This window comes from Saimiri boliviensis, chromosome 2 (assembly GCF_048565385.1).
Source record: "Saimiri boliviensis isolate mSaiBol1 chromosome 2, mSaiBol1.pri, whole genome shotgun sequence".
NCBI lineage: Eukaryota > Metazoa > Chordata > Mammalia > Primates > Cebidae > Saimiri > Saimiri boliviensis.
The window spans coordinates 198,991,471-199,014,489 of record NC_133450.1 but is presented as its reverse complement, the minus strand read 5'-3'; the positions used below and the strand labels follow the sequence as shown (position 1 = coordinate 199,014,489).

The window sequence follows — 23,019 nt, the reverse complement described above, 5'->3', positions numbered from 1 at the left end:
GCAGCTCATCATCCACCCCCATAATTTTTCTCTTATGTAGTTAAAGCTATTGCCTCTTACAAGTATGGTTCTGCAGTGGGTAACCCATATCCCACTGTACATGATCTTTGGGCACCGTTCTCTGAAGTTCATGTGCAAGGACAGGAGTTCCTGACAGTCTCAATGATTAAGGTAATGTTCCCTCAGGAGTTGTAGGAAATGAAAGCATGTTTCTCCCACCTATGCAAATGTTACCCTCAAACATGGCTTGGAAATTGACAAGAATGAAGCTGGAGATTGACAGTTCTTAGCCTCCACCCCAAATGGAGTCTCCTAAAGTCTTCTCCTCTAATGTGGGTGGGGTTGGGGCAGGAGTTGAAGCTCTATGTGTTTAAGAAACAAGTTCCCCAGAAAGTGAGTATTTTCGCTATTACTTGTTAGACTAGAAAAAGCAAATTTATAGATTCATTCATAGATTATTAGCTCATGGTTTGATGTCTTCCTCAATGTTTTACAGACCTAACCACAAGACAAGACTCTTTAGTAAATATTTCTTTAATAAGATCAAATGGTCAATTAGTTAAAAAAACAAAACAAAACAAAAAAACCTGAATTTAACAATTACAGGACCAATTTTCCATGTTTTTTTTTTTTTGCTGTACACTGTAGTAATCTTGTTTCCCCCCTTATATTTTTTGGCTTGGGGCTTATTTGGCATTTATTTAGATTTCATGTATCTTGTACACATACCAAATATTCTAAGTACAAAAAGTTTTTTTTGAAACTTTTAGGTTCAAGGTACACGTATAGTAAGTACAAGTTAAATAGTTAAACATGCGTCATGGGGGTCAGTTGTACATATTGTTTCATCACCCAGATATTAGGCTAGCATCCATTTTTTCTTCTTCTCTTCCCCCTCCTATCCTCCACCCCCTAGTAGGCCACAGGGCATGTTGGTCCCTCTATGTGTTCTCATCATTTAGCTCCCACTTAAAAGTGAGAATATGTGATATTTGGTTTTCTGTTCTTGTGTCAGTTTGCTAAGAATAATAGCCTCCAGCTCCATCCATGGCCCTGCAAAGGACATGATCTCATTCTTTTTTATGGCTGCATAGTATTCCACAATGTATATGTACCACATTTTCTTTTTCCAGCCTATCATTGATGGACATCTGGGTTGATTCCATGTCTTTGCTATTGTGAATAGTGCTGCAATGAATGCATGCATGCATATGTCTTTATAATAGAACAATTTATATTCCTTTGGGTATATACCCAGTAATGGGATTGCTGGGTTGAATGGTATTTGTCTTTAAGGAATTGCCATACCATCTTCTGCAGTGGTTGAACTAATTTATACTCCCTCCAACAGTGTAGAAACATTTCTTTTTCTTCACAACCTTGCCAGCATCTGCTATTTTTTGACTTTTTTATAGTCATTCTGACAGGTGTAAGATGTTATCTCATTGTGGTTTTGATTTGTATTTCTCTAACGTCAGTGATGTTGAGCTTTTTTCCATGATTGTTGGTTGCATATATATCTCCTTTTGAAAAGTGTCTATTCATATCCTTTGTCCACTTTTTAATGAGGTTCTCTTCTAAATTTAAGTTCCTTATTGATATGAGACAGACCTGAATCAGATGCATAGTTGCAAAAATCCTCTCCCAATCCGTAGATTGTTCACTCTGTTGACAGTTTTTTAGGTGTGTAGAAGTTCTTTAATTAGATCCCATCTGCAAATGTTTGCTTTTGCTGCAATTGCTTTTGGTGCCTTCATCATGAAATCTTTGCCCATGTCTATGTCCAGAATGGTATTGCCTAGGTTGTCTTCCAGGGTTTATAGCTATGGGTTTTACATTTAAGTCTTTAATCCATCCTGAGTTTATTCTTGTATATGATGTAAAGAAGAGGCCCGGTTCCAGTTTTCTACTATGGCTAGCCAGTTATTCCAGCACCATTTATTGGATAGGTAGTACTTTTCTCATTGCTTGTTGTCAGGTTTGTTGAAGAGCAGATGGTTTTTGGAGTGTGGTCTTATCTCTGGGTTCTCTGTTCTATTCCATTGGCCTATGAGTTTTTAACCAGTCTCAACCTATTTTGGTTACTGTAGCCCTGAAGTATAGTTTGACATCGGGTAGCATGATGCCTCCAGCTTTGTTCATTTTGCAATCAATGTGCCAAAATCACTAGCATTCTCGTATACCAACAACAGTCAAGCCAAGAGCCAAATCACGAACTAATTCCCATTCACAATTGCCCCCAAAAGAATAAAATACCTAGGAATACACCTAACAGAGGAAGGGAAAGATCTCTACAAGGAGAGCTAAAAGCTACTACTTGAAGAATTAGATAACATAAACTAATGGAAAAACATTACATGCTCGTGGATAGGAAAAAAAAAATCATTATCATTAAAATGGTCATATTTCCCTAACCAATTTGTAAATGCAATACTATTCCCATTAAATTGCCCTGGCATTCTTTGCAGAACTAGAAAATCTATTTCAAAAATACTTCTTAATTAAAAAATTAGGGCTTCATTTTATAAAATCCTATATGAAAACTAGACAATATGGTACTAGATAGCCCTTGAATTTAAGACACTAGAGGAGACAGTAGAAAACACTTAGAACTTGATGACAATGAAATACAACATGCTAATATTTATGGTACAGAACTAAAGTAGTATTTAGAAGTTTATAGCTTGCAATACATTTTATCAGTCAAAAAAGAATGATCTAAAAATAAACATGCTAAGCTTTTAACTTAGGAAGCTGAAAAAACAGAAAATGTATTCTAAGAAACACAAAAGAAGTAAATGGCAAAAGTGTACAAATCAATATAATGGATAACAAAAGAAGAGTGAAAAGCACTTAAAAACAAATCTGGCTCTTTTTAATAAGATAGAACTTCAGCAAGATCAATCAAGGTAAAAAGAGGAAAATGTAAATAATCAAATGTAGAATTAAGAAGTAGTAACAAAAGCCAAAATAGACAAATGGGACCTAATCAAACTCCACAGCTTCTGCACGGCAAAAGAAACAGTCAGTAGAGTGAATCGGCAACCAACAGAATGGGAAAAAATTTTTGCAGTCTACCCATCTGACAAGGGGCTGATATCCAGAATTTACAAAGAACTAAAGCAGATCTACAAGAAAAAAACAAACAAGCCCATTCAAAAATGGGCAAAGGATATGAACAGATACTTTACAAAAGAAGACATACAGGAGGCCAACAAACATATGAAAAAATGCTCATCATCACTGGTCATCAGAGAAATGCAAATCAAAACCACATTGAGATACCATCTCACACCAGTTAGAATGGCGATCATTAAAAAATCGGGAAACAACAGATGCTGGAGAGGATGTGGAGAAATAGGAACACTTTTACACTGTTGGTGGGAATGTAAATTAATTCAACCATTGTGGAAGACAGTGTGGCGATTCCTCAAGGACCTAAAAATAGAAATCCCATTTGACCCAGCAATCCCATTACTGGGTATATATCCAAAGGATTATAAATCATTCTACTACAAGGACACGTGCACACGAATGTTCATTGCAGCACTGTTTACAATAGCAAAGACCTGGAACCAACCCAAATGCCCAACGATGATAGACTGGATAGGGAAAATGTGGTACATATACACCATGGAATATTATGCAGCCATCAAAAACGATGAGTTCACGTCCTTTATAGGGACATGGATGAACCTGGAAACCATCATTCTCAGCAAACTGACACAAGAGCAGAAAATCAAACACCGTATATTCTCGCTCATAGGCGGGTGTTGAACAATGAGAACACATGGACACAGGGAGGGGAGCACTACACACTGGGGTCTGTTGGGGGGAAATGGGGGAGGGGCGGGGGGTGGGGAGGTGGGAAGAGATAGCATGGGGAGAAATGACAGATACAGGTGAGGGGACGGAAGGCAGCAAAGCACACTGCTATGTGTGTACCTATGCAACAATCTTGCATGTTCATCACATGTACCCCAAAACCTAAAATGCAATAAAAAAAAAAAGAAAAAAAAAAACTATCATATAAATCTGAAAAAAAAAAAAATTAAGAAGTAGTAGCTACAATTTTAAAATACCATGAAAAACTATAAGTAATTTGAAATCTAGACAAAATATATACATTTCTGAAAAAAATTATACAATGTCAAAACTGGTGAAAGAAGAAATAGAAAACATGACTAGACCAATAAGCACAAATACATTTAAGTGGAAGAGAAGTTTAAAAGACTTCACTGGAAAAAACTTTAGGTTCATAAAGCTCTATTGGTGATTCCTACCAAATTTTCAAGGAATGGATCATTCCTTTCTTATATAATTGTACCAAAAATATAGTGAGAAAACTATCTATATTATTTCATAATGCTGGTATAATGTCGATCCCCAACCAAAATTAACTTGGTGCCATCATCATAGTTAGCATTTAAATAAAGCTTACTATGTGCTCGATACTTCTCTGAATGTTTTCTGTATTTTAACTCATTTATTCATTATGACAAGCTATAAATTAGGTATGATTAGTATTAATTACATTTTATAGATAAGAAAAATAAGGCTGGGAAGGTTTACTGCTTCCCTAGATCACACAGCAAGTAAGTGGCCAAACTGAAATCCAGAGTCTGGCTTGAAAAATCTAAACTCTTAAGCAATATGCCATATTACTTCTCATAAAGAAAGAAAGTAGAGGCCCAATTCACTTTTTAGAAACAAAAGTATTAGTTAATCATATCTAACAGTATATATAAAAAATATATCATGCTCAGATAAGATTTATCCCAAGAATGCAAAGATGGTTCAATACCAAAAAAATATTTCAAGTAAATACAACACATTAAAGGTCTAAATGGAAAAACCCCTAGATACAAAAAATATGTAGATATATACAGTTTATTACCTATTTATGACAAAAACTCTTAGCAAACTAGGGATAGAAGGGAACTTTATTAACATAGAAAATATTTTTTCTGAGAATTCATTACATATTTCTTATTAAAGAAAATTTAAGAACAGAAACAAGACAAAAATGGCTGCTACCATCTGTTGTATAGTACTGTAGATCATGGCCAGTGAAATAAGGAAAGAAATAATAAGAGGCACACAGACTGGAAAAAAAAGGCATAAAATAGTCAATAATTAGAAGTGGTGTGATCATTTCCATAGAATAAGAAACAATGAAGTCATCAAGCTATTAGAATAATTATGAGTTCACCAATGTTACTAAATACAGGTGAACATATAAAAAGTAAATCGAATTTTCTTCCTCAGAAATTGCCAAGTAGAAAATGTAATCACATGTAAGATACCATCTATAAAGCAGAAAAAACTATAATAAAGAATTAAAGCATTCAAAGGCCTCCATGAAAGTATTTTTGTGTTTACACATCTGGATAAATGAAGAGAAAACCATATGCCATAAAAATATCAGTTTATCCTAATAGTAACTTACTTAAATTTCAAACTATATTTCAGTTTGAAAGGCCTTTAATGAACTTGATTTATTCTAAAATTTATGGAGAAGGACAAAATACCTATGATTAACTAAGTCACCTTTGAAAAAGTTAGAGAGTAAAGACTTGCTTTTCAAGCAATTTTAAGCAATATTAAGATCTGCTACAAAGCCATTGTGATAAAAAATCAATATATAACAAGAATTAAATCAGTGGAGGAGTTTAGGGAGTTCTGAAACAGATCCATGAATTTATGGTAACCTGATATGACACTACAAATCAGTATAGAAAAGCCTGATTCTTTATAGATGATATTTGCTATTGTTTGGATGTATTGGTCCCTTTACCATTCACATGAAACTTAAATGCAAGGGAACGGTAATAAAAGGTGAGGTCTTTTGCAAAATGATTATAGTCATGAGGACTCCGCCCTCATGAGTGAATTATTACTCCAGTAATCCAGTGAGGCGGGAGGGGGGCCAATGTGCCCTGTGCTTTGCCAAGTGAAGACACAACATTTGTCTCCTTTGCAGGACACAATGTTTAAGTAGCCTTCCTGGCAACAGAAATTGGCTTATACCAGACACCAAAACTGCAAGCTCCTTGGTTCTGAACATCCCAGCCTCCGTAACAGTTAGCAGTAAATTTACGCTGTTTATAAATTACCCAGTCTGTAGTGTGTTGTTAGAGCAGCAGTAATGGCCTATTAGAAATAACTAGCTTAATATATGAAGAAAAATTAAAAACTGGATCCCTACGTTACACCATATACAATAGTGGTTGCAGATGAATTAAAGATGTAGGTAGGGATGATATAACTTTATATGAAGTAATGGAGGAGAACAGTTTTATACCCGGGGTGAGAAAGGACTGACTTCTAAAACAAAACTCTGAAAGCTTAATACATAAGGAAGGAAAAAAAGATAGATTTTATACATAAAAACATGGACATCCACAACAGATGACAGATGGGAGAAAATATTTTCATTGTCTAAAAACAAGAAACTAATATCTAGAATTCACAGGCTATTCAAGAAATTATTAAAACCAATAATGAAAGAACAGGAAATCTAGCCAGAAAACCAGACAGATATGAACTAGTAATACACAGGAAAGGAAGTCCAACAGACAAACAAGTATATAAAAAATATGCTTAAAGTAACTTTTGTAGAAATGCAAATTAAAGCAAGAAGGTATTACCATATACTCATCAAATGAGCAAAAATTGGAAAGCTGGCTAGTATGATGTATTGAAATGAGCGTGGCAATACAGGACACCTCCCACAATGGTGTTGGGAATGAACACGAGTACAGTCACTCTGGTGTGCAATCTGGTAGTACTTTCATTAAATGCACATATGTCCCTTGACCCAGCCTTTCAAATTCTGGGTTTATAGCTCATAAAAACAATCACACAGGTAGATAAGGGAACATGTACAAAGATAATTAAGTTTTTTGTAATAGCAGTGAGTTAGAAGCAATCTACCTCTCTATCACTGCAAGAACAGATGAATAAAATATATTAGGTGCATATTATGGAATTTTAAGCATTATTTAGAAGGAACAAACTACATATACACAAAGAAATATAGATAAATTTAAAAACATAACTGTGTGAAAAAGGATCCTACAAAGACCACTGTGAATGATGTTCCATGAATTGAGAAATATGATCAGTTAACACTTTGAACCTAAATAACAAAGTGCCTATTTTCAAACATGTTAATATATTAAATATATTTTATGCTTATATATATTTTAAGCAACATTTACTGTATGTGGATATATATATATATGCAGCCATACATAAGATATAAAACAAATATGAAACATATTTATACTTATATATAAAACATGTTTTGATATGTACACAATTAAATGCTATGCAGCCAAATAAAAAATAGGCTGTTTTCACTGCTGCTGAATGATCTCCAGAATATACAAAGTAAAATATGTGAGATGTAGAATGAGTTATTTAATATGCTACTTGTGTGTTATATATATGGATATGTGTATATGGATATGCTTATAAATATATACATGTATAATTACATAGAAAGAAAAGGAAAATAATAAACTAGTACCTGTGATTGCCTCTAGGATGGAAAACTGGGTAAAACAGAGGTAGGAAAGAGACTCACCATTTACTCTATGTCCTTTTGCCATTTTTGAATTTTGTTCTGTTTACATATATTACTTAATCAAAATTACTACAAAAATAAAATGAAAATATATACATGTACTGAAGCAAAATATTACAATTATTTGCCTGCATGTCTTTCCATCCAGACTAAGTCAAGGGGTCAGCTATATTCATCTTTTTATTTTCTGAAACAGTTCCTGACACATAGTAGGTACTCAGCAAATGCTGAACAAAGGATGGATGAGATATGGATGGTTAAGTTTTCTCTTCATACTTTTCCATCATTTTCATATTTTCAAAATTATTTTAAGAAAAATGACACTCTGGAGAATGAACCTGAACATGGAGGCAGGCTGATAGCTAGGAGCTTCTTTTAATAGTTCACATAGGAGATTATGAATAGCTTGACTTGGGTATTGCCAAGAAGCCAAAGGCTCTTCTCAGATGTTTTCTTTAGCACCTGCTTGATACCACCACATCCATCATTTTGAATGACATATCCTAAATCAGAGTGGATAGAGAGAGGTGGGCAGTTGCTGTCAGAACCATATTCTAATTAAGTTGAGCCTTCTATGGCAGCTTCCTCCTCTCTTTTTAGCCAAAGCTTGAGTTGTTCTGATTACCTTCTAGAAGTAAGAAAAGGTTAACTGAATATAGCTCAAGATCAGCAGGTGCCCAAAACTCACACAGTCTAACACTGGGCTCTCACATCTGCCTCTCTAGCAATGCCCAGCCTGTTCTTAATGGCTCCCAGCCTTTAAGCATCCATTTGACCTCCCTCTCCTCCAATTCTTTTTCTTTCCATTTCTTAACCTTCCGATCCGTCTTCACTTTCTAGCTGCTCTCCAAGGCCTCACCTTTTTGAGTACCTTTTATGTGTTAAATATTGGACTCTGTTGCTGGGCTCCAGTGAATGTTGCTTAAAACACAAAAGGTTAAGCAGAGAGCAACTTTATTGATTAAACATCCATTTTCTTTCCTTTTGTTTTTGTAAGAGCCCTTGATGTTGTCTCTGATTGACAGCCCCACCTGCACACCTCTGGCCCTGGATTCCCCTTGGTAATGTCTCAGAGCTACAGAGCACCTCATCCATTCCACACAAGCCACAGATCCTTCATGTACAGCTTTCAAAGGAAAAGGAAAACAAAAGAAATGTAACTTTTCTCTTTCCATTTCTTTTGCCATTCCTTAGACAATATTTCCAGAAGTCCCTGTTGAATGAAGAAAAGTAAAATGAGGAAAGGAAGAGAAAGCTTTCAGCAATGACCCCTTTCTTTTATTTGAGTTTCTTCGGCTTGCAAGCCTTTGAATATGCTTTTAAGGAGGCACCACCCTTATTAAATTAGCTTTCTCTTCTCACCTCTCACAGTGTGAATGACCTAAAGATTCCTTACTGCAAGACTAACAAAATTACACCCATTAACGAGCTCGGCATGAGAAGCATGGTATGATGGTGTCTTTGCCCTGTTTCAACTCATGATAATGACTACATCAGCTGGTTTTGACTCTTCCCTGCTCTCCCGTAAAAGTGTAACATTACAAATAATAGGGTGCCACATTGCCATTAAAGAGGATAAGCCTCCCAAGTATAGAAGCCAAATGTCCAGTTACTCATATGTAGCCAACGATAAATGAGGTCAACTCAAAAAATTCACCTTCTTCCTCCAAAAGCTCTATTTACACCATCAAATAAAACCTATTCATAAGAACTGGGTCATCGGGATGATCACTAGAGCTCCAGAACTGACCAGGGTGTCAAAAAGTGATGAACACTGTTTTAGCAACTTCAACCTCCGTGTGGCTCCTTTCCACGGTTTCACCCCCACCCTCGCCCCTACTAGTTCAGTTTGAACTTTTGCAGGGCAAAAGTCCAGCTTGGATCAAATTCTGCATTAGTGTCACTAGGATTTCAACTAGATGAAAGCTGTGGGATAAAGAAATGAGGTGCAAAGCTAGAATTCCTCTTTCCTCAACACTTATTAAGACTCAGCCCTCCAGCAAAAACTAACTCAAAGGCCAAGTATGTACTAGCCCCAGCTTTTATTGCTTTGCAAGAGTTATTACATTTTCAGGAATTTTGTAAGCCAGTTGTTGATCACAGGTATTTTTTTAAAATTAAATTATATAAACTTATTAAATAACTTATTTTAAAACTCATCATTTCTTATTTTATGACATTTTACTGCTCTCTACGCTCTTGTGGTTACTGATGTCTATAGCTCCTATATGATAGTAATATTATATGAATATGCTATTATACATCTATTCTAATTCCATATTTAATGATATCATGCTGGTAGCTTGAAATCAGCCAATTTGAGTATTTACACCACTAAAATTGGCAAATGCTACAAATCAGGGCTTGATTCATCATTCTGTTGATTATCAAGACTAGGGCTCAACCATCTGTGGCTCAATGGACAAATCCAGCCCTTAGCTTATTTCTGCAGGGCCCAGAAGCTAAAAGTGGTTTTGACATTTTTTTAAGGATTGTACAAGAAGTTGTTGAAGGATGAAGAGGTCAGACAGGGAATAGGAAGAGAAGAGCATAGGGAAGGATGGACAGATTCCTTTGTCTGTAAAGGGCCAGATAGTAAATACTTTAGGCTTTATGGGCTATACGGGCTATGTCACAACTACTTAACTTGGTCATTACAGTGCAAAAGCAGTCACGGAGTGTGACTATGCTTCAATAAAATTTTATTAGAGAAGTAGGTGGCAGGTCAGGATGTAGTTTGTCAACCCCAGATCTAGACTTAAAGCATTCTGAAAGCATCAATTGGCCCTATGAAATTGACTGACAAAGTATATTATACATTTTTTAATTTGTCAATTTGTGCTATATATCCTTTAAATTAGTAAAGCTTATAATAAAGACAGCACACACATACATTTTATTAATGAGCAGTTTAAATAGTTACCGTCATACCACTTCCTTTACTAAGTCTGCAATTCACACATCTCTTTCCTCAGAAAACCTTTGTTGAGAGCTTACCACATGCCAGACACAAGAGATGAGACCTAGAAAGATGAGGTCCATGTACTCTAAGAGCTCACAGTCCAGCATGAAAAACCAATGAGCACCAGATAAGTGAATGACACAGGACAAAGAACAAATGCAGAAACACAAATGATGCAAGTTCCATGGGGCAGAGAGAATATAGAAACCAGTGTTCACGGTTCCAGGAGAGTCCACAGAGAGAAACTGACCTAATCACATGGCAGCACCACGAAGTGCTATCGTCTTCATATTATATACGGGTAAACTAAGACACAGAGATTTAGTTAACGTACCTAAGATCATAAAGCTGATAAAGGCAGAAATAAGATTCAAAGTCAGGACTATTTTAACACCAAAGTCCTTGCCCCTTTACCCCACTTCTAGTAAATCTCGTGCTTATAAAAATAAGGTAATTATATTAATATATTTTGATATATGAATGCTCTTTTAGGTTTCCTTTTTCTCTAGTATCTCTGCCACATAAGTTTATCATTTCCCCAAATGTCAAAAAGTAAAAAGGACATATGTTGATGTAGCTCTGAAGTGGTTAATCAGTTGAACTGTGACCAAATTAAAAGGCCTGGCATTAACGCACACTCACATATGCAGGTGTTTTCTCTTCCTGGAGACAGTAAGTTCTTTGAAAGTAGGCATCAACCATTCTTTCTGCAGTGTGTAGCAGAGGGCTAGTCATGCAGGAGACATTGCATCAAAGCACTTGAGTAATTGAGGAGCGAGAGGAGGAGGAAATGCAGAGTCCTAGTCCAAGTACACTCATATGCATGTCAGCCACAGATCTTCTGGTGGGACAGTCTTGATCTCTAGAGAAACAGAAGCCCAAAATGCCCAAGTACTTGAATCCCAATCCTAGCTCCAGCAGGAGCCTATTTGCTGCAAAGTTAACACATTTATCCACTCACAGAGATCAAAAAGAAATCACAATTTTCTTAGAGGAATGGAGAAGAAAATGTCACAATCTCCCTTAGAAATTTCTTCTAGAGCAGAGGTTCTTAAATTTGATGTAAATCAGAATCACCTGAGGAGCTTGTTAAATCTATCTTCTCCTGGTCTACTCCCAGATGGTCTGATTGAGTAGATTGGAGAACCAGAACTTCACTCTCCTGTTTAAGAAATCTTCTAGAGCCCTTCAGTTCCTATGGTGAATAATTTCTTCCATCAAGCCTAGCAAGTTGTTACACTGTGGACCCACAAACTCTCTCGTCTGCAATTCTGAAATTCAAAAGCTCTGAAATGTAAACATCTTTACATAACTCACCTGGCAACAAAACCTGTTGTGAACTTAACTCATCTGGAGGCAAAACCTGGCTTAAGCTCATTCAAAACTTTTTAAAGTCTTTGATCATCTAACTTTGCATGGATTTGTACGTTTTGCTGTGGAAATATCAACATGATGGTTACAAGGTAGGTTCCACTTCAAACCCTCTGGGGGTGTCCCAAAATATGAAATATATGTTCCATTTTACTTTTCCAAAATCATAAACATTTGACTTAAGAAATATATTTGGCCCTAAAAGTTTTGGATACAGAACTGTGGATCTAAATAAAAACCCTTATGATTTTTGGTATTCCTCAACCATGAGAGGTTTAGGAAGCAAAATTCACAAACATCATTTGAACTGCCTCAGAGTTCCCAGAAAGTTTGATCTTCAAAAGGCAAGAGTGAGAAATATACAAATTGCAGTGATCACAAGTACTCCTGGTCACCTAAGTTTGGAAGTCTTGTCATCTCTAGAACTACACCCCCAACAGCTGAGTACCCTATTTCAGGTATGATCAGTTCTTCAACCTTTTGATACTCAGCACATTTATCTCAAGAAAACAGCCTAGACCACCTCATAAATCTATGGCTATTTTTAAGGTTTTCATGACTATAAGTCCATATTATCCAGTCCCTTTTCAGCAGGCCTAGGAAGATCTAGCCAAGAATATCAGAAAAGTGAATAGATAATACGGTTGGGTTCTAGGGACTGAAGTATAATCAAGCCAGTGAGATTCTCAGAAAAAATAAAATATAAAGGGCATGAGGGTCACACCAAGAGAAAACGCCTAGCTACCAGGTGCTGAGAAAAAGCAAACACAGCCTTCAAAGTCCTGCATTACCTTGTCTGTGCCTCCCTCTCCAATCTCCTGTCCCTCTACTTCTCCCACTTCATATCTTCCCTCTATTGCTCTTAATTATCTTCAGTTTCCGGGAAACCCCTGCTTCCTCTTCCCCCTTTTTATGTATGCTGTTCATTCTGCCTGGAATACTCTACAATATCCTGCTTTCCTTTCACCTTCAGTTTTCTACATGCCATCTCTTATCCCCCAACGTTGTCTGCCTTCCACCGTCTAGTCTTGTCTCTGCCAGAGCCCACATCCACTGTATTTTAATTGTCTGGTAATTTGTCTTCATGTCTTACCAGCCTGTGGCCACCATGAAACTAGGAATTCTGCTTGTCTTCCGCTGTTGTGTTCTCAGTGCCCAGCAGAAAGCCTGGAAGTGATTAGATGCTCAAAAAATGTGTGCTGAATGAATGAGTGAACAAATGAATGAAAAGCAGGAGGCAAGAAACAATGCAGAAATGCTGGGAATGGTCCAGAACTGTTTCTTGGAACACAGCAGGCACATGCAAGCCACCTCTTGCCGGGTAGGCTTTCAGTGGTCAGTTCACCAAAGGTAGAGAGACAAGGCTGAGCAAAGACCTAGATTCTTTTTCTGTTTCTTCTCCCCTTCTCTCGTCTTTCAGAGTCCTCAACAAAACTTTCATTATGTACTTTTGTATGTTTATGTCCTGTCTCTCCACAGACAATAAGCTTCATGGAGTTAGAAACTATATATCTGCCCCCATCTTATCCATCTTTGTACCCTACCCCTAGAGTCATGCCTGGAGTAGTTCTGCAGAGTAAATATTCATTAAATGAAAGACTGATTGATGAATGAATGGGTCAACAATGTTTAATCCCTCAGGCTCCAAAGAATCTGTGTTTTAGAATCTCCTAGGTACCCCCAAAGAGCTGGTATTCTAGCCCTGTCATGAGTCAGCAGGAAATTATAAATTGGGACAATAGAATGATATCAGACAGAATTTTATCAATCTGTCTCACAGGAATCTATCCATTTATCCCAACTTGTTCTTAGGCAAAATTACTGAACTTTACCATATTCTAAAAAAAAAAATTCACTACTAAAATTTTACTATCCTCTAGTTGATACTGTGAAAACAATTCACCCCTATCCCTATTTCATCTTTCATCCCGGAGTCCCAAAAGGGATTTCTCCAGAATAGAAAACCAAATAATATTTTCATAAACATTTTTGTAATTGTGAAAAGCTTCTTGCCAAATGGTTGGCAGAAAAATGGAAATGGTCTCCTCTGAACTTGGCTTTAAAGAAAATTAGATATTCCTCCATCCTTCCACCTGGAAAATCAAAGGGCTTCAAGGAGATGTTTTTCCTCAGCACAGCCTTGTCATGTGAAATAAGTAATTGTTAGACAGAACATTAACATATTTGTATCATGATCACTGCAAGTTCTAATAAAGATGAAAAGTTAAAACAATTTCCACTTAAAGAACTCACTTGTGTTCCACTCTCCTAAATTTCTAGATTCCAAATTCTCCTTTCTCCAGTCAAAAATAAATGTGCAAACCAAGTAAGATTTTTTTTAAGATTTCAGCTTCAAAAGAATAAAAAATGCTTCAGAACTAATGCAAATGATTCCAGAAACAACGTGAAGTAAGAGGAGGTCTTTCAACGTAATTTTGGAAATAGGCTCCAATATATCATATAACCTTTATATTTGAGAAGAACGGGACCAAGACTTCTGAATACCCCAATTTTTGACTACTCCATATGTCTACAAGGTATATTCTGCCAAGTTTTCTTCAACTACAAAACGGGGAGGGATTTTGAGATCCAAATACTGACTTTCTATGAGACCACGTGATAAACATAAACAACAAAATCATTAAAATATAGGTGCTGAGCAGTCCTAGAAAAATTACAAGGGGCTCCAGAGCACTGGCCTCCAGAGTCATTCATAAAAAGCAGAAATGTCAAATACTAAATCCATGTAAGCCATGAATCCTCCCTATAATTTTCTCCATCCCTCTGGCCCAATACCACCAAAAATAAACCATTTTGTTCGTGTTCATGGTTGATATAAACTGAAAATTAACTGGGATAAAAGGAGACACCCCAGCATGAGGAAACCTTGAGGCTGGGGATTCATCCAAAACTTATTCCCGGAAGATGTTTCCACTGACCCAACAGTCACAATCTCAAAGAAAAAGTCAGGGGAAAATGAAGATGTAGGAAGAATGAGGTGGAGAAGAAAAGAGACAGGTAAGCAAAATAAAGTCTAAAAAGATTTCATAATTTCCCATTTTCTGTGTGAACATACAAAGAGAAACAGCTAGATGTTTGCAACACTTAGAATTACAGTAACAATTCCATAATGTTTTCTATAGCAGATTCTTCAGAGATTATAGAGATAAAAGAATTTGCACACCAATTATAACATTGTTCAGACTGATAATTTTTATATATATGTGTGCACATTTATTCACAAATATGTGGCCAAAAGAACATGCTGGTGAAAAATAAGCAATTATCCATTTTAAAGTGATTTATTTTAAATACTTTAAAAAGTATAAGTATGGGAGCAGACTTAATTCCAGTTGAGTATTCCCAGCATCTTTAGCAGCTTGATCAACCTAACAAGGACATGTTTGGCAGTGCAGGGTTTGTATTTAAGTTCTAACTGCTCTCCTTATTGTCTCTGTGACTTTATGTGAGATGCCCAACTCCTCTGATCCTGAGTTTCTACAGTTGTAAAATGAGGACAACCGTAAAACTTACCTCACACTGTTGTGAATAGCAAATGAAGCAATATAGCATTTCTAAAATGCCAGACTGCAACAAATATTTTACAGTCTGCAGCAAAATGGGAGAATGAAAGTGTATGGATTCTTAATAAAGCTATTCATTCAATAAAAGACTGACCCCTTATTTTGGTGTTAATATCTTTCCTACTTTTCTGGTGTGAAGATTCTTTCTGTTATTAAAGAGCTGGCAAAAGTTCAGCTCTTTCTGTATGATTTTAGTAAGTGGCTATTGTTTTGGGTTTTCTCTTTTGCTGTTTTCCTCAGGTGGCCAAAGAAACACTTGGCAATTCAATGTTGTTTCTGCAAATTATCTCTGAAGTGTTACTGGTCTTTGAAATCCAAAAGCCCGAATATCATTGTGGTAATACATGGATGGCAGTGGTTCCTGCATGGACCTAAGCTATGCTCACCAAATGATTCAGCTGCATTTGAAGACAAGTAGGGAACACCAGAAGGTAGCCTTTTTGCTTGTGGGACTAAGGAGACTCAGAGGGAAAATCTCACTGAAACATAAGAAATAGCCTATCAGACATATCGTTAATGATCAGTGGTTGAAGTCAGAGGATGATTCCAAGGTGAATACCTTATCTGCTGTTTGGATTTATGTTTTCCTTGGCCAAATCTTATTGGGACGTTCAAGAGGGACTAGAGTAAAACTGAAAGTACTGTTTCACTAAACTTCAGAAGCCATTAGAATGGGGTGAGGGGCAAGGCAGTACTGCTTTGAGGCTCAAGGAAAGGAGCTTGACACAAAACAGGGAAAAGTTTTCTCCCCACTTGGGTGGTCTAACGACAGAGGTACAGTGATCAGGATCTCCATGGCTTAGGCGGCACATGGTAAGCAGCAGCACCAGGGACTTTGGGAGCACAATGAAACTGCACCTTCAATATAAGCTCCTTTGATGGCAGACACCTGCAGCCATAGCAACACGGAGGCACCTTCACAATGCTTCAATTCAGGAAACAGATCTCACCAAAATAAACCAAATCTAGAGAGATCAAAAATGGCCAACACGAAGCAGTAGCTAAGAGGATGTGCTTGTGGGGACTTATGAAAGAGTCCTCAGGGAATCCTAGAACTACAAGGGTACTAAAAGAGCCAGTGGTAGCAAGGAGATGGGGAGTACAGAAGAGAGAGGTAAAGTCAGTACCTGAAAAGTATCATATGTTACTCTTAGGTGCACTGGGTGAAGCCCATGCTTACTCCAGTATCTTCAACTGTGTAACCTTAGTCAATTCCCTTAATTTTTCAGAGCCCCTACCTCCTCATCTGGAAGATGAAATAACAATGAATATTAATAACTGGTTCACAGAATAATGTTGAGAATCAAACAAGTTGACTTATTTTAAAATCTTCCTTAAATGTTAAAGTGCAATGTAAATATTAACTTTAACATTGGACTGTTATGCAACTTTCAATGCTGAGATCTTAATCAGAATTTTAACCTGTAGCATATCCACTCCAGATACACAGCTGAAAGCGTGGCTTCAAGGAGAAAGAATGAGGAGAGAATGAGCTAACTTGATTATAAAGTGGGAGGGAAGGAAAAACCCACCCAGTTACACCCAGAGGACCAATAAGCTGTCAATGTAGGAAGTAATTGTGAAGGGAGGAAAGAAATATGCTATGTGTATCACGGTTATGCAGTGCCATTTATTCCTTACAAAACTCTATAAGGAAGAGATGACCACCCCGTTTACAGATAAGGCAAATGAGACTCAGAGAGGTTAAATGTCACACCCAAGGTCACATAATAAATAGAAGACGAGTGACATTTGTAACCCCGATATTTCCTACTCTAAAACCAGATAGCTGGCAAATTAAAGAGCTGGAAAAAGTCCAGCTCTTTTTTCTTTGTTGTTGCTTCTCTATATGACAAATAAGTCACTAAGTATGTTGTACCATGCCCCGTGCCTCCATGCTGTTGCAAGCTCAATCAAAATCTTTCTACACACTCAGTATCTGGCTTTGGCTCCCCATAAAAGATTATTCCAACTGTACTTGCACTTGAATACTTTCTAAAACTGTTCTTTTGGGTGGCAAAACATTTTATTTGTTTGCATGGGCGTATCCTGAAAGCACTAAAGAGAAATTACTCAGATGAAAAATAAAGTCCTTTCACTGTGTGTAAATGCAACACATGTAGCTTGCATGGGGTAAAAAGAAAACTTCAAGTACATGAGCTGAGTGAGAATGAAGTAAGCTGTAAAGATGGGAACTCTGTGCGAGGAAAGTCACAGGCTTGTGGCTTTCTGCTCTGGAACACCATGCCAATGGGATGATGTGGCACTGCATTCCTGATAGAAAGACAGTGTACCGTTATTCTGCTCTTTGTGAAATGGGGCATGCAGGGAAGCACATGTGGTAATAATAGGAAAAATGCGATTCACTTTGGCTGCTTTTCAAACTTTACTATTTGGATAATCTGGGGACTTTTTTTTTTTTTTACTTTGAGAAGTTCTCTCAGGACTGACTGATTATAAGATGAGAATATGTCCTAAATGCTGCCAACAGAGAAAACTTGGCTGAATTAGATTTTGTAAGTTGTATATACTTTTGCTGGGACAGATTGGCTTCTCCAAATCACCTCTTCTTTTTCAGAGAACTCACTCAAATTCTGTCTTGAAAGAGTTTTAATCTTTCCTGCACAGGATGAAAGACCTTCAATACTCTTCCCAAATAAACCCCCCGGTGCTCGTTGTCAACGCGCCAAGCCAAATGTTGAAGACAGTCTCATTTCTGCAATGTACTATGCCCTGAATTGATGAGGCAACTTTCTTCTGATGAGCTAAAATCCTAAGCAGTTCACTTATTATTATTATTATTATTATTATTATTATTATTATTATTATTTTGCAGCTCATTAAATTGTGTCTGACTGCTATGGACCCTGGGTTCATGCTCAAGGACAAATAGTGACTAAAATGAAGAAGCTACAACCTGTTCTTACTAAAGCCAAAAAGTCTCTAGGGGAGAAGCAAAACTGAAATGTGACTTAAATGAAACCAAGCCCACATAAAAGAGGCTTTGGGAGCATAGAAGAAAGAAGATAGAAGAGTAAAAATTAGAAGAGTACAAAGAGTTTCACCACTCAGATGCTTGGAGTCTGCTCGGAGGTTTGAGTGACCGTGTGATCTGAGGCATGTTACCAGACACCAACTCTCCAAGTACCATCTGTAAAACAGAATTAAAGATACCCCTGTTCTGGGGTTAATGTGTTAATGAAATAACCATTATGAAAGTTCCTGGCTCACATCCAGGTACAAAGTAATGCTCAATTATTGCTGGTTTCCTTCTCTGTCTACAGGATTGATGTGAAAATCAAATGAGATTATTTGGGATGAATTCAAGTGCCATTTACATGTGGGATTGTTGTAAAAAGGAAAAACTGAAATATAAAAAAAGAAAGGAATGTAAAGAACAGGGCACAGGTTTCAGAGAGATATCTGCACTCTCATGTTCACTGCAGCATTAATAGCCAAGACATGGAAGCAACCTAAATGCCCATCCATTAGCAAATGGATAAAGAAAATATAGCATATAAATATGATGGAACATTATTCAGCCCTGAAAAGGAATAAAATTCTGCCATTTGTGACAACATGGATGAATCTGGAGGACAGTATAGTTAGTGAAATACATCAGACACAGGACAAATACTACATGATACAATTTATGTAATAAATCTGAAATAATCAAACTCAGAAGCATGGTGGTTGACAGCAGCTGGAAGACGAGATATTTAATCAAAGTGTACAAAGTTTCAATTAACAAAATCAATAAATCCCAGGCATCTACTTTACAACATAGTGCCTATAATTAACAATATTTTATGTTCTTGAAAATGTGCTAAGATGATAGATCTTAAGTGTTCTTGCCACAAAAATTAATAATAATAATTGGAGGTGATGAATAGGTTTATGGCATAGATTGTGGTGATGGTTTCATGGGTGTATACTTATCTCCAAACTCATCAAGTTATAAACACTAAATATGTACAGCTTTTTGTATGGCAATCGTACCTTCATAAACTATTTAAAAAAAAAAAAAAACAGGGAAAATGGGATAAGGGATACACAGCAACCCTCTGTACTATCTGGCAACTTTTCTGTAAATCTAAAATTATTCCAAAATTTAAAAAGAAAAACACCAAGGGCCTGCTCCCCAGAGAATCCTTTGGGTTCTGATCTGGATGTTGCCCAGTTCTTTGTGACAGATTCAAACTTCTGGCAAACTCCTCAAGGAGAGAGAGAGAGAGAGAGAGAGAGAGAGAGAGAGAGAGAGAGAACACACATCATGCCCTTATGTATAGCTCGTAAGAGACAGCAGTGAAATCAATAGGAAAAAAAAAAAAAAGAAACGCCAAAATTCCAGGCCATACCACTTACTCATTCAACAAATATTTATTGAGTACCTACCATGTGCCAGACACTGTTCTAGAGGTTGTGAATAAAACAATGAACAAATGCCAAGATTTCTGCCCAAGCTGAACTTCTATTTTAGTGGAGAAAGAGGAACAAAATATTTAAGTAAGCACCATAAGTGCTATGATAGATGAGAAAAAGTATAAAATGTTTGAAAACACTGGGGTTTGTGATTTTTAAATAGGGTAATCAGGGAAGCTCCCACAGAGAACATCAAGATTTGACAAGAATTGAGAGAAAAGAATACTGGAGAGAGATCCAGGAAAAGTCTGCAAAGACCCTAAGGCAAAAGAAAGCCTGTGAAGTCCAAGGAACATCAAGGCATCTGATGTGTATGGAATAGAGGGATCAAAGAAGAGAGTAAAACCAGATAAAGTCAGATGGGGGCCAGATTGTAGATGATCTCGAGAGCTCTCCTAAGGAGTTTAGCTTCACTTGGGAAGCTACTGGAGGGTGGCGTTGTTGTTGTTTACATCAAGGCAATTTATTAACAGAAAATATTTTGAGGAGTCTTGTTCACAGACGGCGACCACAGCAACCCCCCTTCCTGCGGGTGCTGTCAGAGGAGATGGGGGTGACGTCCTCAATCTGCGCCTTGGAGGGTTTTGAGCAGAGGAGTGAGATTATCTGTATTATACCTTAACAGAGTCACTCTGGTTGCTGTATGTAGGAGGCGGACAAGGGTAGAAGGTAAGTTGGGAGCACATTGCCATTTGCCCTTGATGGGAAAGCTGTATAATTACTTATTTACTCAACATTTCAGCAGAGTCCATAAAAGAAAAGAAAGTGCCTATAATTCTTTAAGCTGATTTTGCCACCTGAAAATCTGCCACCATTCAAAAACTGGTGAAAAAAGAAAGGAGCTCTGCACAGAAGTCCATCGCTTAATTTCTAGATGACTGTTTGCCCCCAAGATATTATATATTTGTTATCTGTAAGTGGGTAATCTACATAACCTACCAGACACTTTGAAGCAGAGATACCTTAGTAATAGTGGAAATTTACCCTCAAGTTTTTGCTGTCAAGCTATGAATGTTTTTCAGTCATCAAAGCATTATAACTAAAAAGAGAAGAAAAAAACAAAATTCCTTTAATGGCATGGTGACCTGACTTGCTTTCCAACTAAGTTCTCAAATGTGGAAAGAAAGTATGCAGAAACCAAATTCATCACTGATAGAAATAATGCTTGGGCAGCCTGAATAGTTGAAATATTCTGCAAGGCAGGAGGGATACAGGGTGTAAGGAATCCTAGTTTGGAGAAATGAGGTCGAGGAGATAGAATAATGTTTTCCAGGCTGAAAGATCTCAGGGAAAATCAAAATCCAAAAGTATGAAGGAACTACATGCATTGGTTAGAAAGAGCTTGGGAGCAGAGGACAGACACTGTTGGGAAATTGTTCAGGAAGGAAGTGCCAGGAAAGAGAAAAGTTCAATAATGAGGATTTCTCTGTATGGGGACCAAGGGAGTTTCACCACTCAGATGCATGGAGTCTGCTCTGAGGGTAGTCCAATCTGAACCTGCTGGTACAGCTGGAAAATCTAGAAGCAAAAAGGTCTTATTTCCTCCATGACTAACAGATCCTTCAGGGAGAGCTCTTTTTTGTGGCTTGTGAGGTTATACCATACCGATAGAGGACTGTGAAGCTAAACAGAGCTGACAGTTAAAGTCTGAAATTTTTATCAAGCTGAACTGAACACTTCAACTCTGTTCATAACCAAATTCCTTTATCCAGTTACAAAACTATTTTTAGACTACCAATGACTGACAAAGCAAGCACAATGGTTTGCTTTCCATGGGTGGGGGGAAAAGATACTAAATGAGAAATAAGGCATAAGCCTCAGGGGCCCAAGGGCATTTATTGCTAAATCATAAAATTCTAAATGGGGACAGAGTAGAGGTGATGATAGAAAGTAACCAATAACAAAAAAATAAGTTCATTGAGACAATATGAAAAAGTAAAAAACAGCCCTGCAAGACCCACCTAGGCCTGCACAAGGTGGCCTGCCTTGGGGCATGGCATCCTGTCCGTGTGGCCTTCTCTGTGGCTCGCGCTGGGCAGAAGGGCTACCATCACCGCACTGAGATCAAGAAGATCTCTGAGATCGGCCAGGGCTACCTTACCAAGGACAGCAAGCTGATCAAAACAGTGCCTCCACCGGCCATGACCTGACAAGAGCATCAACCCTCTGGGTGGCTTTGTCCACTATGGTGAAGTGCCCAGTGACTTTGTCATGCTGCAAGGCTGTGTGGTGGGAACCAAGAAGTAAGTGCTCACCCTCCACAAGTCCTTGCTGGTGCAGACCAAGCAGGGGACTCTGGAGAAGACTGACCTTAAGTTCACTGACATCACCCCCAAGTTTGGCCATGGCCGATTCCAGACCATAGAGGAGAAGAAAGCATTCATGGGACCACTCAAGAAAGACTGAATTGCAAAGGAAGATGCAGCTTAATGCCAGAAACAGATTTTGCAGCTGGTGAGGTCTCAATACAACTTATTTTCCACTGGAAAAAAAAAAGTAAACAAAAAAGCCAGATACTTCAGAGTCTACAGTTTGACTCCCTGGGTTAGAAACGTCAGCCTGCCACTCACTAGTTTCTTTGTTTTTGACAGTTTTTGCTTGCTTTCCTGGCTGAAGCGCAATGGCACGATCTCAGCTCACCACATCCTCTGCCTCCTGGTTTTAAGTGACTCTCCTGCTGCAGCCTCTCAAGTAGCTGGGCTTACAGGCATGCACCACCAAGTCCAGCTAATTTTGTATTTTTAGTAGAGACAAGGTTTCTCCATATTGGTCAGGCTGGTCTCAGACTCCAAACCTCAGGTGATCCACCTGCCTCCGCTTCCCAAACTGCTGGGATCACAGGCGTGAGCCACCGCACCCAGCCCCTATATACATATTTATTTTTACCTTAGATATATCACTAAACTCTCTGAATCTTTCCTCAACTGTAAAATGGTAATAACTTAAAGGAGATCACTAATTATGATATATAAAGCATACAGCACAAAGATAATGTTCAACAGAACTTCACTTCTTTCATCATAGTACATATGGATTTGATCATAATGTAGTCAAAGATTAAAACTGCAAAACTACAAATGACTAGGTAA

The 23,019-nt window shown here is 37.5% G+C and overlaps 1 pseudogene; it reads left to right on the top strand.

The window, feature by feature from the left end:
• The first annotated feature begins 15,852 nt into the window (after positions 1-15,852).
• LOC101036506 (large ribosomal subunit protein uL3 pseudogene) lies at positions 15,853-22,360 on the top strand (annotated as a pseudogene).
• Positions 22,361-23,019: the final 659 nt, after the last annotated feature.